Source organism: Mastigoproctus giganteus, chromosome 12 (genome assembly GCF_048544385.1).
Source record: "Mastigoproctus giganteus isolate SK-2022 chromosome 12, ASM4854438v1, whole genome shotgun sequence".
NCBI lineage: Eukaryota > Metazoa > Arthropoda > Arachnida > Uropygi > Thelyphonidae > Mastigoproctus > Mastigoproctus giganteus.
In genome coordinates this window covers 159,714,747-159,727,222 of record NC_143586.1, presented here as the reverse complement: position 1 = coordinate 159,727,222, position 12,476 = coordinate 159,714,747, and the positions used below count along the sequence as shown (strand labels likewise).

The 12,476-nt window shown below is 41.5% G+C and overlaps 1 protein-coding gene across 1 annotated transcript in view; it reads right to left on the bottom strand.

The window, feature by feature from the left end:
* Nucleotides 1-12,476, bottom strand: part of Atg10 (Autophagy-related 10) — a 786,886-nt gene that overhangs the window by 676,879 nt on the left and 97,531 nt on the right. The window lies entirely within an intron of this gene.

Genomic DNA, 12,476 nt, shown 5'->3' with positions numbered 1-12,476 from the left:
ACTGTTGAACAGGGATAGTATAATTTCTGTACTACCTCCATTAGATAGAGTGACTCATGCGGCGGGCACCCACTATCATCCCTCTTTCAAAGTCAGTTAACTCACAACGTTTATCCATACTAACATCGAACTACCGTCTACGTGAACGCAGTATACCTATATACCTGCCAAGAGATGAGTTCGTCCACTAGCGAGAGGGGAGTAACAGCGTCGCGTTTATAAGGAACCAGGTATCCCATGAATTCTGTCCTTTCAGTGTATGTTCTTGAGTCCTTGCATGAATACCAATGCTAGGAGTATAATAAATAAATTTGATGAATTAGAAGTGCTGGTCAAGACAAAATGTAAATACTGTTGGGATTTCAGAGAGGTGGCGTCACTATAATATAAAGAATGTAGAATTTGAATAAGGAAAGTACGACGTGTAGAGAAAGGGCAGAGAGGATAGGATGGGAGAGTGGTTATGCTCTTAGTGAAGAAGCAAATGAAATCTAAAGCAGTACATCCAGTTGACATGGGTGGCAAGTGCATTGTTGAGTCAGTTTTGTGTGACATAGGCACTAGGAAAACAAAAACCGAAAAGAGTGTGTTATAGTCCTAATGACCCTGACAAGTAGAATGAACAATGTACAAAGGAATACCGTGGGCGAGTAAATCCGAATGTCTTAAAATGTGCCATTTTAACTTTCCAGATATTGACTAGAACTTTTGGATTGATCACTCGCAGACTAGCAAAACTGAATCTTTGGATGACTGTTTTCTGTGGCAGCACGTTAGAGAGGCAACAAGAGGGAATAATACTCTTCATCTGATTATCAGCAGTAATTATTAATGCATTAGGAATGTGCTGATAAAAGAACCACTATATGGCAGTGATTATAGTGTATTGATTTGGGATTTACTTAAAGGTGTAACTACATCACAGGTGATTGGAGGGTTTTTTGCTTTCGTAAAAGTTAATACAATGGTCTCAAACATTTTTTAAATTCTATACAGTGGGACAAAATGATGAAGTTACCATCAGCAAATTTTAAATGAGAAGAATTCAAGGAATTCATCACAGAAGTTACTCGGCTTTTTATACCACTAAGATATACCCTTCAAGGTATTGGCCTAAATGGGTATCAGATGAACTGATGAAACTCGTTGCAAAAAAGAAAAGTGCATGGGACACATAAAAAATGTCGGGCAACACAGAAGCCTATGGTAGATATAAACTAGTCTGTAAACAAGTCATAAAGGAGGTCAGGCACGCGAGGGCAGATTACATGAAATCTTTGGCGAAGGATGCAAAGAAAAACAATAAATGCACCTTCAGTTATGTAAACACTAGAGGAAAGGGAATGAATCAAATTAGTCCACTCGATACCGATAGTTTGACTGTGATGAGTCTGCTCAAGTTGCTTACAAACTGAATGAGTATTTTCATATACATTCACACATGAGGAATTTGTTGGAAGGGGATATCAGAAGTTTATCAGGCCCTGACAGGGAGCTAATTACTTTGGAATAACTGAGAGGAAAGTTGAAGAGAAATTGTTGAAGTTAAACATAAGAAAGGCACGTTGGGCGGATGGAATCTATCCAGTTATATTAAGGGAGGCAGCGAAGGAAATGAGCAAATCCTTAGCGATTATTATGAGAACGTCCTTGGATTCAGGGGAGGTAACAGTGGACTGGCGATCTGCAATATATCCCCAATTCACAAAGTGAGATCAACGGATTATAAGAGTAATTACAAACCTGTTAGTTTCACTTCCATTCCAGGGAAAATAATGGAGTCACTGGTAAAAGAAGTAATGCAGGATTATCTAGACAAGTCCGCAGTTATAGTTCAAACACAGCAGGGATTTGTTAAGATTGGATACTATGATATGGTCACAAAGGAACTGCATGCAAAAAATAATTTTGATATCATATACTTGCATTTCACGAAAGCGTTTACTACTGTTGCACATAAGATATATTGCTGCACAAATTGGAACATTATGGCATTAAGGGCAAGTTGCTGCTCTGGATAAAAGAGTAATTGAGTGGAAGAAGACAGAGAATGGTAATTAATGGATTAATGTTCTCTTAGGTAATTAATGGATTAATGTTCTCTTAGATAATTAATGGACTAATGGACTCTTCGTGGACTAATAATATTAGTGGAATCACCACAATTCGGTGTTGGGCCCATTTTGTTTTCTGTATATATCAATGGTAATGATTAAGGCAAATCAGATTTAACGTAGAAGATGATAAAAAGGTTGGCAGCGTGGTTAATGACAGTAAGGACAGTATGCTACAGCAAAAGGATCTAGAAATGTTAGGCAGATGGGCTGAGAAATGGAAATTCAAATTTCACATTAATAAATGCCAAGTACTACATATGGGTAGCAGTAAACCTAGAGTAACCTATCAACTATGTGGTACTACACTCAATGAAGAAGAAAATGAAAAATACTTGGAGGTAATCAGATATGCGGTCAGTCAATGACATACAGAAATTTTGCTACCAGGGATAAGAAGGTGATTATTTCATTGTACAGTATAAGGCAAGGGTCACGCCACATCCTGAGTACTGCATACAGGTCTGGAGGCTTGATTTTGGTGACCTGTTCGATGCTGTTGTTGTTGTTGTTGGGTGTTTTAGAAGCATCGTTGCTCTGTGTATGTTGCGTGTGTTCTGAGGTCTATTTTCTGTTTGCTGGACGAAAAACCCGAGTTTCCGAGAGAGAAAAAAATCCATGTTATACTCCCCTGAGACTGATTCTGAGCCACGTTGTGAAAAAGACCCATAAATAATTCCTTCCGTCATCGACGGGATTCGAACTCAGGTATGTTCAGGTGGTGTGGGGAGGACGTTGATCCTACGAACTGTGCTAGCCATGAGGGCACCTGCGAGGTTATCTGATTGAGGTGTTTAAGGCTTTGAATAGAAGAGCAAGCACAATGCTCATAGGATTTTTCCTCTTTCTCAAACCAACACATCAGCGGGCACAAATTCAAATTGAAGTAGGACGGTTGCAGAACAGATTTGCGGAAGTTTTCATTTAGTCATGTGGATGGTTGATTGCTGGAACAAACTTCCATCTGTTGTCATGCAACTTGATAGCTTAAATAAATTCAAGGAAGAACTAGATAAACTCTTGGAGGAAACGAATAAGTGAAATGGGAGTTTTTTTTTTTTTTATTTTTTCGGCTGATGGTGTACACTGAAAGGACAGAATTCATGATGCGATAACTGATTCCTGGGCAACGCGACGCTGTTACCCTTCTCGCTAGTGGACGAATCCACTGCTTGGCAGGTATATAGGTACACCGCATCACTGCATTCACGTAGACGGTAATTCGATGCCAGTATGGATAACCGTCGTGACTTAACCGACTTTGAAAGAAGAATAATAATGGTGCCCGACGCATGGGTCACTCCATCACGGATGTGGTACAGAAGTTGCACTATCCCCGTCCGACAGTATCAAGAGTATATCGGGAATACGCCATTTGTAACGTCGCCATCGACGTCTGTCTCGCATTATTTCAGCCAACCGCAGAGCGACAGTGTAAAGTGTTTTTGGGTCAAACGGCACCCGGGGTTCCCCCCATCTCCGCGTAGTATACATTGTCGTGTGATACAGTACAATGTAAAGGCCAGAGATTGAAAAGTGTGTGGATCTTGTATATGTGTAATGTTTTGTACCCTTGTTCATCATGTTGGAAGATTGCACATGTAAAATTGTTAATTAAAAGTGTAGATCGTTTGTTAAATGAAACCGGTGCTTATCGTCCAATTGCCCTGTTATCTGTGTTAGCAAAAGTGTATGAACGTCTGATTATAAATAGATTAATGGTTAATTATGAAATCAGAGGTTTGATGTCTACAAACCAGTATGGCTTTAAGAAGAATTTTTCAACAGAAGATGCTGCGCATGAATTGGTTAGATGTGTAGAGGGCAATGGGAATAGATATGTACTAGGTGTGTTTATCGATTTTAAGGGTGCATTCGACCGACTGTGGTGGAAAGGAGTAATGTATAGAATTAGGCAGACACAGTGTTCAAATAAGTTGTATGATGTATTTAAGAGTTACTTTTCTGATAGACAAATTGTAATTAAAACTAAGTATACTCAAATTGTTAAGGATATGTCTAGGGGATGTCCACAAGGCTCGGTGATTGGCCCCTTTGCCTGGAACATCGTCTTTGATGAATTTTTAAATGTGAATGTTCCTGGTGTTATAAAAATTGCATACGCAGATGATCTGGTCCTATTGATAGAAGGTAATGCGAGATCACAGATTGAAGATAGAGCAAGTGAAGTGCTTAATGATCTTGCTTGCTGGACCAAGAAGAATAAGTTGGAAATTTCAAAAGAAAAAACGGTCCAGATGTTACTGAAAGGCCGGTTAAGCCAAAATCGTCACCCTGTTGTGAAGCTTCTGGGCGATGCCGTTCGATACGTAAAAGCAACTAAATATTTGGGCTTGAAAATTGAAGAACGTTTATTTTTTACTGAACACGTTCGTTATTTAAAAGAAAAAATAAGTACTCTCTATGCTAAGCTCCGGAGGGTAATAAGAGTTGACTGGGGAATTAAAGGAAGAGCAGTAAATTTATTATACGAATGTCTTTTTATCCCTATAGTCACATATGCCTCTGGAGCTTGGGTACATAGGGTACCAATTAAGATAACTCAAAAATATCTATTGCAAGCTCAAAGATTTGCTTTGCTTGCGATTACTAGAGTGTGTCGAACGGTCTCGACAGAGGCTTTGCAGGTTATCTCTGGGAGAGTCCCTGCCCAGTATAATGTCCTTTTATCTGGATTATTATATTTCACAAAAAGAAATATAAGGAAAACATATTTTGGAATATCTTCATGTCCTGATGTAAATAAAATCTATACTAAATTTGATATTAAATTAGAAAAGATCAGGATAACTCAAGAAATAATGCAGATGTGGCAAATACAATGGGATAGCTCTGACAAGGGTCGTCAGACGTATCAGTTTCTACCTAAAGTAGATATAGTAAATAAAAGTAAAGTGTGGCTGCAATTTGGATTGCATGCCACCTTTTTATTGACTGGTCATGGGCTCTCTCTGAGATTATTTCAGCTTGGGTTGAGAGAGGATGGCTTATGTAGCTGCGGGCAAAATGAGACTTCAGAACATATAATGTTGCACTGTGTAAATTATACACAGTATAGAATGGAACTTAGTTTGTCCTTGGGAACTTTAGAGAAGGAGACCTTTCATATCATGTTCGCAGATAAAAGAATGTTTGCATATTTCAATAAATATGTGGAAAAGGTTTTCATTAAAAGAAGTATGCTAGATAGTAGAAGCCTGCCTCCCCGAGGAAGGGATGGTAACTCTCCTCATTAAGATCTATAGATACGTCAAAATAGATTTTACGAGAGGCGAAATGGCACAACGATTTGGATTAATTGGATGTTTAAATTATGTTTTGTTGCGTTATCGTATTTTAGTTCATAAATTGAATTCTATAAGACTCTGAAACATTATTCCCTTTAAGACATTAACCATGGATGGGCTTAGGCCGAGGGAATGGAATGCTTAAAGGAGGTTTAAATGAAAAATGAATACCCTTGTTCATCTGGCCTTTTAGACGTTGGCCCCTAATGGGACCCACTGTTGCCCACACTTGGCCTCGTGGAGGCTGACCAGGTACACCCAGTATAGTTATATTTACTCTGGCTGGCCTCCCACCTAATTTCCTGAGATTTCAGTGGCTAGGACCTAAAAAAAAAAGAAGAAAAGTTACTATATTTTATGTTGAAAGGGGTAGGCCGAATGGTAATAGGGTTGTTTCATGGTTGACTTAAGTTTTTGAGTGTGGGTTTGGAAAATTTTTGGTTTCATTAGACGCGGTCGCAAAGTTAGAGAAAGACTGGGGAGACTGAAGATTGGGGGGGGGGGATTAGACAGAGGTGAGGTCAATAGAGAAGGCAACCCCAGATGGTCAGTGAGAGATGCCCATACCCCACCAGATGGAAGAAAATAGGGTGATGTGGAGGAGAGGAGACAATTGACTTCTCTCCCCACCCAGGAAGTAGGAAGAAAGTACTGTGCAAGAGTGCACTGGTATGGGGAGGCCAATGGCCTTAGAGGCAAGCTGCAGCAATAGTCATGTCCGGTGAGGTTGTTTCAGAGGTCACAGCCGCTGATATCAGGTTCAGTAGATGTGTAGAGTCAAGTCTGACGTGGTGATCACTGGTGTCTTCCGCCGCAGATGGATCTCCAGACAGGGGAGCAGCGGACTGTGTCAGTTCCGTGTCCGGTTCTGGTCCTGTTGCAAAAGGTCCTTAGTGTGGTTAGCTCAATCTTTCCGTTTGAATGTTTCTGTTCAATTAGGTTGTTTCATTCAATTACTGGCTTTAGTTGTGATGAATAGCAATAAGTGTCCTCCGCCTAGAAAACACCTCTTGCGCAAACTTCGTGAAGGCTAGGAACTCCTCCCTCGAGTCCAGAAAGTGATGCTCCAGTCTCCTGCGATAGTGGCGCCGACTTCAACGAGGGAAGTGCCAAAAACATCACCACCAAGACCATCAGGCGATCATTAGCAGCATTAGGTTAGGGGAGCCGCCGACCCACGAGAGTCCCATTGCTAACACCACGACGCCGACCGGGCTAGCCGGGTGGGTAAAGTGCCTGCTTGGCAACCCAAAGGTCGCGGGTTCGAATCCCGCCTCGGGCTTGGATCAGAATAGAAAATGGAAAAACTTTGGGAGGTGCAATATGGCCACAGAAGCCAATGCGCCAACAACTAACAAAAAAAAAAAAAAAAAAAAAACACCACGACACAGGTTTCTACGCCTCAACTGGGCGAAACAACATTGGCACTGGACCTTGGATGATTGGACGGCTCTCCTGGTCTGACGAGTCCCATTTCCAGTTATTTCGAGTGGACAAGAGGGTGCGTATCTGGCGGAAACCGCACACAGCTATGCACCCATCATCAGGCAGGACGGTCGGTAATGGTCTGGGGCATGTTCAACAGGCACACGTTCGGACCTCTGGTACGTCTAGACGCATATCTGAACGGTCCAGGTTAGGGGTCAATCCTTGCAAATCATCTGCATCCCTTCATGGTCATCGTGCACCCACAGGGCATGGACTCCTCCAACAGGACAATGCACCTTCCCACAGGGCCGTGGTGACTGGAACATGGTTCGAAGAGCATTCTGCATATTTTACCACCATGGAATGACCTCCCCGTTCACCGGACATGAACCCTGTATAGCATCTTTGAAATGAAGTCGAAAGGTCCGTTCAGGCTTTGGATCCTTCGCCCAGGAATGCGACGGATTTACGTACGACAGCAGTGCAGGAAGCGTGGATGTAAATACCTGTGGAACGCTTTCGTGAACTAGTGAACTCCATTCCTGGCAGTGTGACTGCCCTTATTCGGTCGAAAGGTAGGCCTACTCGTTGCTAGGTTGGTATCCCATGATTTCTGTCTATTCAGTGTATATGCTTGCTTTCTTGCATCCTTTGCCACTGCTAATGCTATCTGTGTCAAAATAGCTTACTAAGTTAGCTAAATATCATTTTACCCTAATAAAATCACGCTTTATGTATTCAGAATGTTACATCTATCTAAATTCCCTGGATTGCACTCTTAATCTACTCTAAGATTTCCTCTACCCCTGAAGTCAGTCTAACGGTCGGTAATCACCAACTTCTCTCTTAGAACTGCCTTTATGTATTGGTGATATGCTAACACTTCTACAATCCAAACTATGTCTCCCGAGTCCAAAGATGCCCCCATAATTAACCTCAATGTTTCAATACACGCTCTGGCCGATTCTCTAAACTACTGTGTATATGAAATCAACAGGCTCGAAAGTTTTTCTAATAAGCAGTCATCTCTGTAATAAGCAATTTTCTAATAATTAGTCATCCCTGTAATTTCGAAATCACTAACATCAGATGGTTCAGCCACTCTTCAGCATAAATGGCAATAGGTACTTGACATCAGTAAAGACCGATGCCAAATATCAATCAGCAACATCAGCTGGGTTATCTAAGACTTTCCCACACCCAGTGTAAAAGGTTCTGATTCGTTTTCTTCTTGTCGGAAGCGTTCAGGAGGTATGGCCAACCAAGCTGTGTGTAATGGACCAACCTGTGCGTTCAGAAAAAATTGCTAGCTTGAGGGGAATACAAGGACTAATAGATTAACAGTAGCCACTGGCAGAGGTGAAAGTGATTCTTGCACTGCTTCTATTGGAATGAGCAGCAGCCTGGAAAACAAGATGCAGTATATTTCAGAGACTGCTGGGAGTGATTGCGGTACAAGTAAACACATGTACAAGTAAACACATGGGTACAAGTAAACACATGGGTGTTTTCTTGTACCGGCGTTTACTTGGTAACTAAATTTGATGAATTTCAGGTAAAACATGAAAGGCAGATATTGTTGGAATATAAGAGAAGTGGTGTCACACAGATATAAGGAATGCAGAATTGGGATTTGGGGAGTACAATGTGTACAGGAAGGACAGAAAGGGAGGAGGGGTTATGCTATTAGTTAAGAAACACATAAAATCCATGGAAGTGAAGCCAGTCGACATCGCTGGACAGTGTAGTGTCGAATCAATTTGGTGTGACATTAGTATCGGTATTAGTAATGGCCGCATGGTGCAAGAAAGTCTTTGGCTTATGCTGCACTAGCAAAAAAAAAAAAAAAAAACCCTCAGAATAAAACAATGATAAAAAATAATAATAAATAAATAAATAAATAATAATAATAAATAAAAGAAAAGGAAATTAAACCTATCATCCTATGCGCTTCCCTGACCCGAAGGTACTATCCAGATTACCTTTGAATTTCCCCAAACTGTCAGCCTCTACCACCCATGTAGGAAACTTATTCCAATAATTTATAACTCGCTGGCTAAAATAAAACTTCCTGCAGTCCAATCTACACATTTCCCCCCGTAACTTGAATTTGTGTCCCCTAGTTCTAGCATCATTTATAATCTTGAAAATTTCGTCCTCATTGATTTTACTGATGCCTCTCAGAGCCTTAAACACCTCAATCAAATCTCCTCTAAGGTGTCTAGTTTCCAAACTCTGCAACCCACATATTCGAAGTCTTTCTTCATAAAGATGACCTTTTGCCGATCTCACCAGAAGAGTTACCCGCCTTTGCACCCTTTCAAGAAGCTCGATGCCTTTCTTTAGGTGCGGTCTCCAAACTTGAACACAGTATTCCAAGTGTGGTCTAACATAAGCGTTATATAATGGGATTATCACGTCCCTATCTCTACTTGCAAAAGTTCGATAGATCATCGATAGGACACCATGGGCCTTCCTTGCAACCTGTTTACAATGCTCAGAGAATTTCATGGCTGACCGTATCGTAACACCCAAGTCCCTTTCGTCTAGTACTGGGTTTAGTTGAACTCCACCAAGTAAATAAGTTATTTTGGGATTACTGTTTCCCAGGTGTAATACCTTACACTTTGTTGGATTAAAGCATAGCTGCCATTTTTCTGACCATTCTTGAAGTCTATCTAGGTCTCCCTGAAGAAGCTCAGATTGAGAGTGATCATTAACTACTCTACCAATTTTAACATCATCTGCAAATTTAGACATCACGCGCTCTATCGCTTCATCGATGTCGTTTATGAAAATTAAAAACAACAGTGGTCCTAATACTGATCCTTGGGAAACCCACTTCTTACATAATCCCAATCTGAGGAATAGACATTTATCACAACCCTCTGCCTCTTGCCCTGAATTGGAATAGTATTGGAAGATTAAAATTGAGAGTAGGAGTGTGCTATAGGCCTAACGACTCTGATGAGTATAATAAGAAACTGTACAGGGAAATAGAGTGGGCCAGTAAATGCATGGGATACATATAAATTAATGGATGGCATGGAAGCCTATGATAGATATAAGCTGGTCTGTAACCAAGTCACAAAGGAGATTAGGCAAGCAAAGGCAAATTATGAGCAATCATTGGCAAAGGATGCAAAGAAAAACAGAAAAGAGTTCTTTACCTATGTAAACTCTAGAAGAAAAGGGATCATTCAGATTGGTCCACTGGATATTGATGGTTCAACAGTTGAGGATCCTACTCAGGTGGATAACAAACTAAACGAGTATTTTGCATCTACATTCACACATGAGGAGTTATTGACGAAGGCGAATGCCAGAGGTGAAGTAAACTCTGGCAGTGAGCTAGATGAGTTTATAATAACTGAGAGGAAAGTGGAGGAGAAATTGTTGAGGATAAACATAAAAAAGGCACCCGGGGTTGATGGGATCTATCCAGTTATATTAAAGGAGACAGCAAAGGAAGTAAGCAAACCCTTAGCCATAATTATGAGACCTTCTTTGGACTCAGGGGAGGAACCCATAGACTGGAGATGTGCAAATGTGACCTAAATTCACAAAGGAGGATCAAAGGCTGACACAAGTAATTATAGACCTGTGAGTTTAACTTCTGTTCCAGGAAAATTAATGGAGGCACTAGTTAAAGAAGCAGTGCAGGATCATCTAGACAAGACTTCAGTTATAGCTCGGACACAGCATGGTTTTCTTAAGGGAAAGTCTTGCCTGACCAATTTGATTGGATACTATGATGCAGTCACAAAATAACTGGATGCAGGGACTAACTTTGATATTATATATTTGGATCTTAGAAAGGCTTTTGATACTGTTGCACATGGAAGACTGCTGCACAAATTGGAGCAGTGTGGCATTGGAAGCAAATTGCTGCTATGGATAAAGGGATGGTTGAGCAGGAGAAGACAGAGAGTGGTAATCAATGGACACCGCTCATCATGGACTAATGTTATTAGTGGAGTTCCTCAGGGTTCAGTGTTGGGTCCATTCTTGTTTTCTGTATTTCTAAATGATATTGATGATGATCAAGCTTAATGTCCAAGTTTGCTGATTATACAAAGGTTGGTAGGGTTATTAAGGACACTACTGATGCTATGCTGCTGCAACAGGATCTGCAAAGGTTGAGCAGATGGGCTGAGAGGTGGAAAATGAAGTTTAACATTGACAAATGTAAAGTACTACATATGGGAAACAGTAACCCCAGAGCAACGTATCAACTCTGTGGTACTACACTGACAGTGGTAGAGAATGAAAAGGACCTGGGGGTAATTGTGCCGGCAGATATGAAGTTCTCTGAGTAGTGCAGACGGGCTGCAAGAGTAGCTCATGGTGCCTTGTCAATGATATACAGGAATTTTTCTAGCAGGGATAAGGAAGTGATTATTCCCTTGTATAAGGCAATGGTCTGGCCACACCTTGAGTACTGTATACAGGTCTGGAGGCCTCATTTCAAGAAGGATGGAGAGCTGCTGGAACGAGTACAGAGAAGGGCAACAAGTTTAGTGAATGGAACAAAGGGTTGCTCTTACGAAGAAAGACTTAAATTTTGTAAATTACAGTGTCTGGAGACTAGGCACCGGCGAGGTGATCGGGTAGAGGTGTATAAAGCCTTGAATGGTTTGAGCATGCTCAATGCTGATGGGATTCTTCCTCTAGCTCAGAATAATCACCTGAGAGGGCATAAATTCAAATTGAGGAAAGACAGATGTAGGATAGATGTGCAGAAATTTGCCTTTAGCTAGTGGATAGTTGGTTGGTGGAACAGACTTCCATCCCTTGCTGTGGTAGTTGATAGCCTAAATAAATTTAAGGCTCAGCTGGACAGGCATTTCGAACGAACGGTGGGGTGTAATGGGAGTATTTTTTTTTTGTTGTTTTTTTTTTTTGGCTGATGCTGCATAAGCTTGCTTTCTTGCATCATATGCCTCTACTAATGCTAATGCTAATGCGGTCGGCAATACAGGTATGGAGGTGATTGGTGTATCCAGACGCCTGATATGCCTTTCCATAGTGTCCCACAAATGCTCGCTCTATGGGATTGATATCGGGTAGGGGGGGGTAGTATGGAGGCCAATCGATGTGCTGGAAGTCAGAACTGTATTCCTCAACCATTCCTGCACAACATGTGCCCGATAGCTCGGCGCATTGTCATCTTGGAAGACACCATCGCCATTCGGAAAAGTGTAACATAGCGGGGTGTACACAGTCAGCAAGCAGTTGAAGATAGCGGAGACCACTCATACGTTGTTCCACATGCACCAGGGGTTCACGTTCCTGTCAGTGAAACATGCCCCACACCATACAACCGCTTTCACCGGCCTGCACTTTTGATACCATGCATGATTGATCAAGAGTCTCATGTTGTTGATGCCATATCCCTACATGACAATCCACGATGTAGAGTAAACAGCGTGACTCATCCGACGAGCACTCCTTCTTCCAGTCTTCTAACGTCCAACTTGCATGGTCTTTGCACCAGGCGAGCCTTTTTCGCCGATGAACCTTGGTTAGGAGAGGATGCCGTAGGGGTTGTCTGCTGGTATAGCTCTCTTATATCTGGCATGACCATGCGTCGCATGGTCATGCCAGATATTGTTCAGGGTTGGCC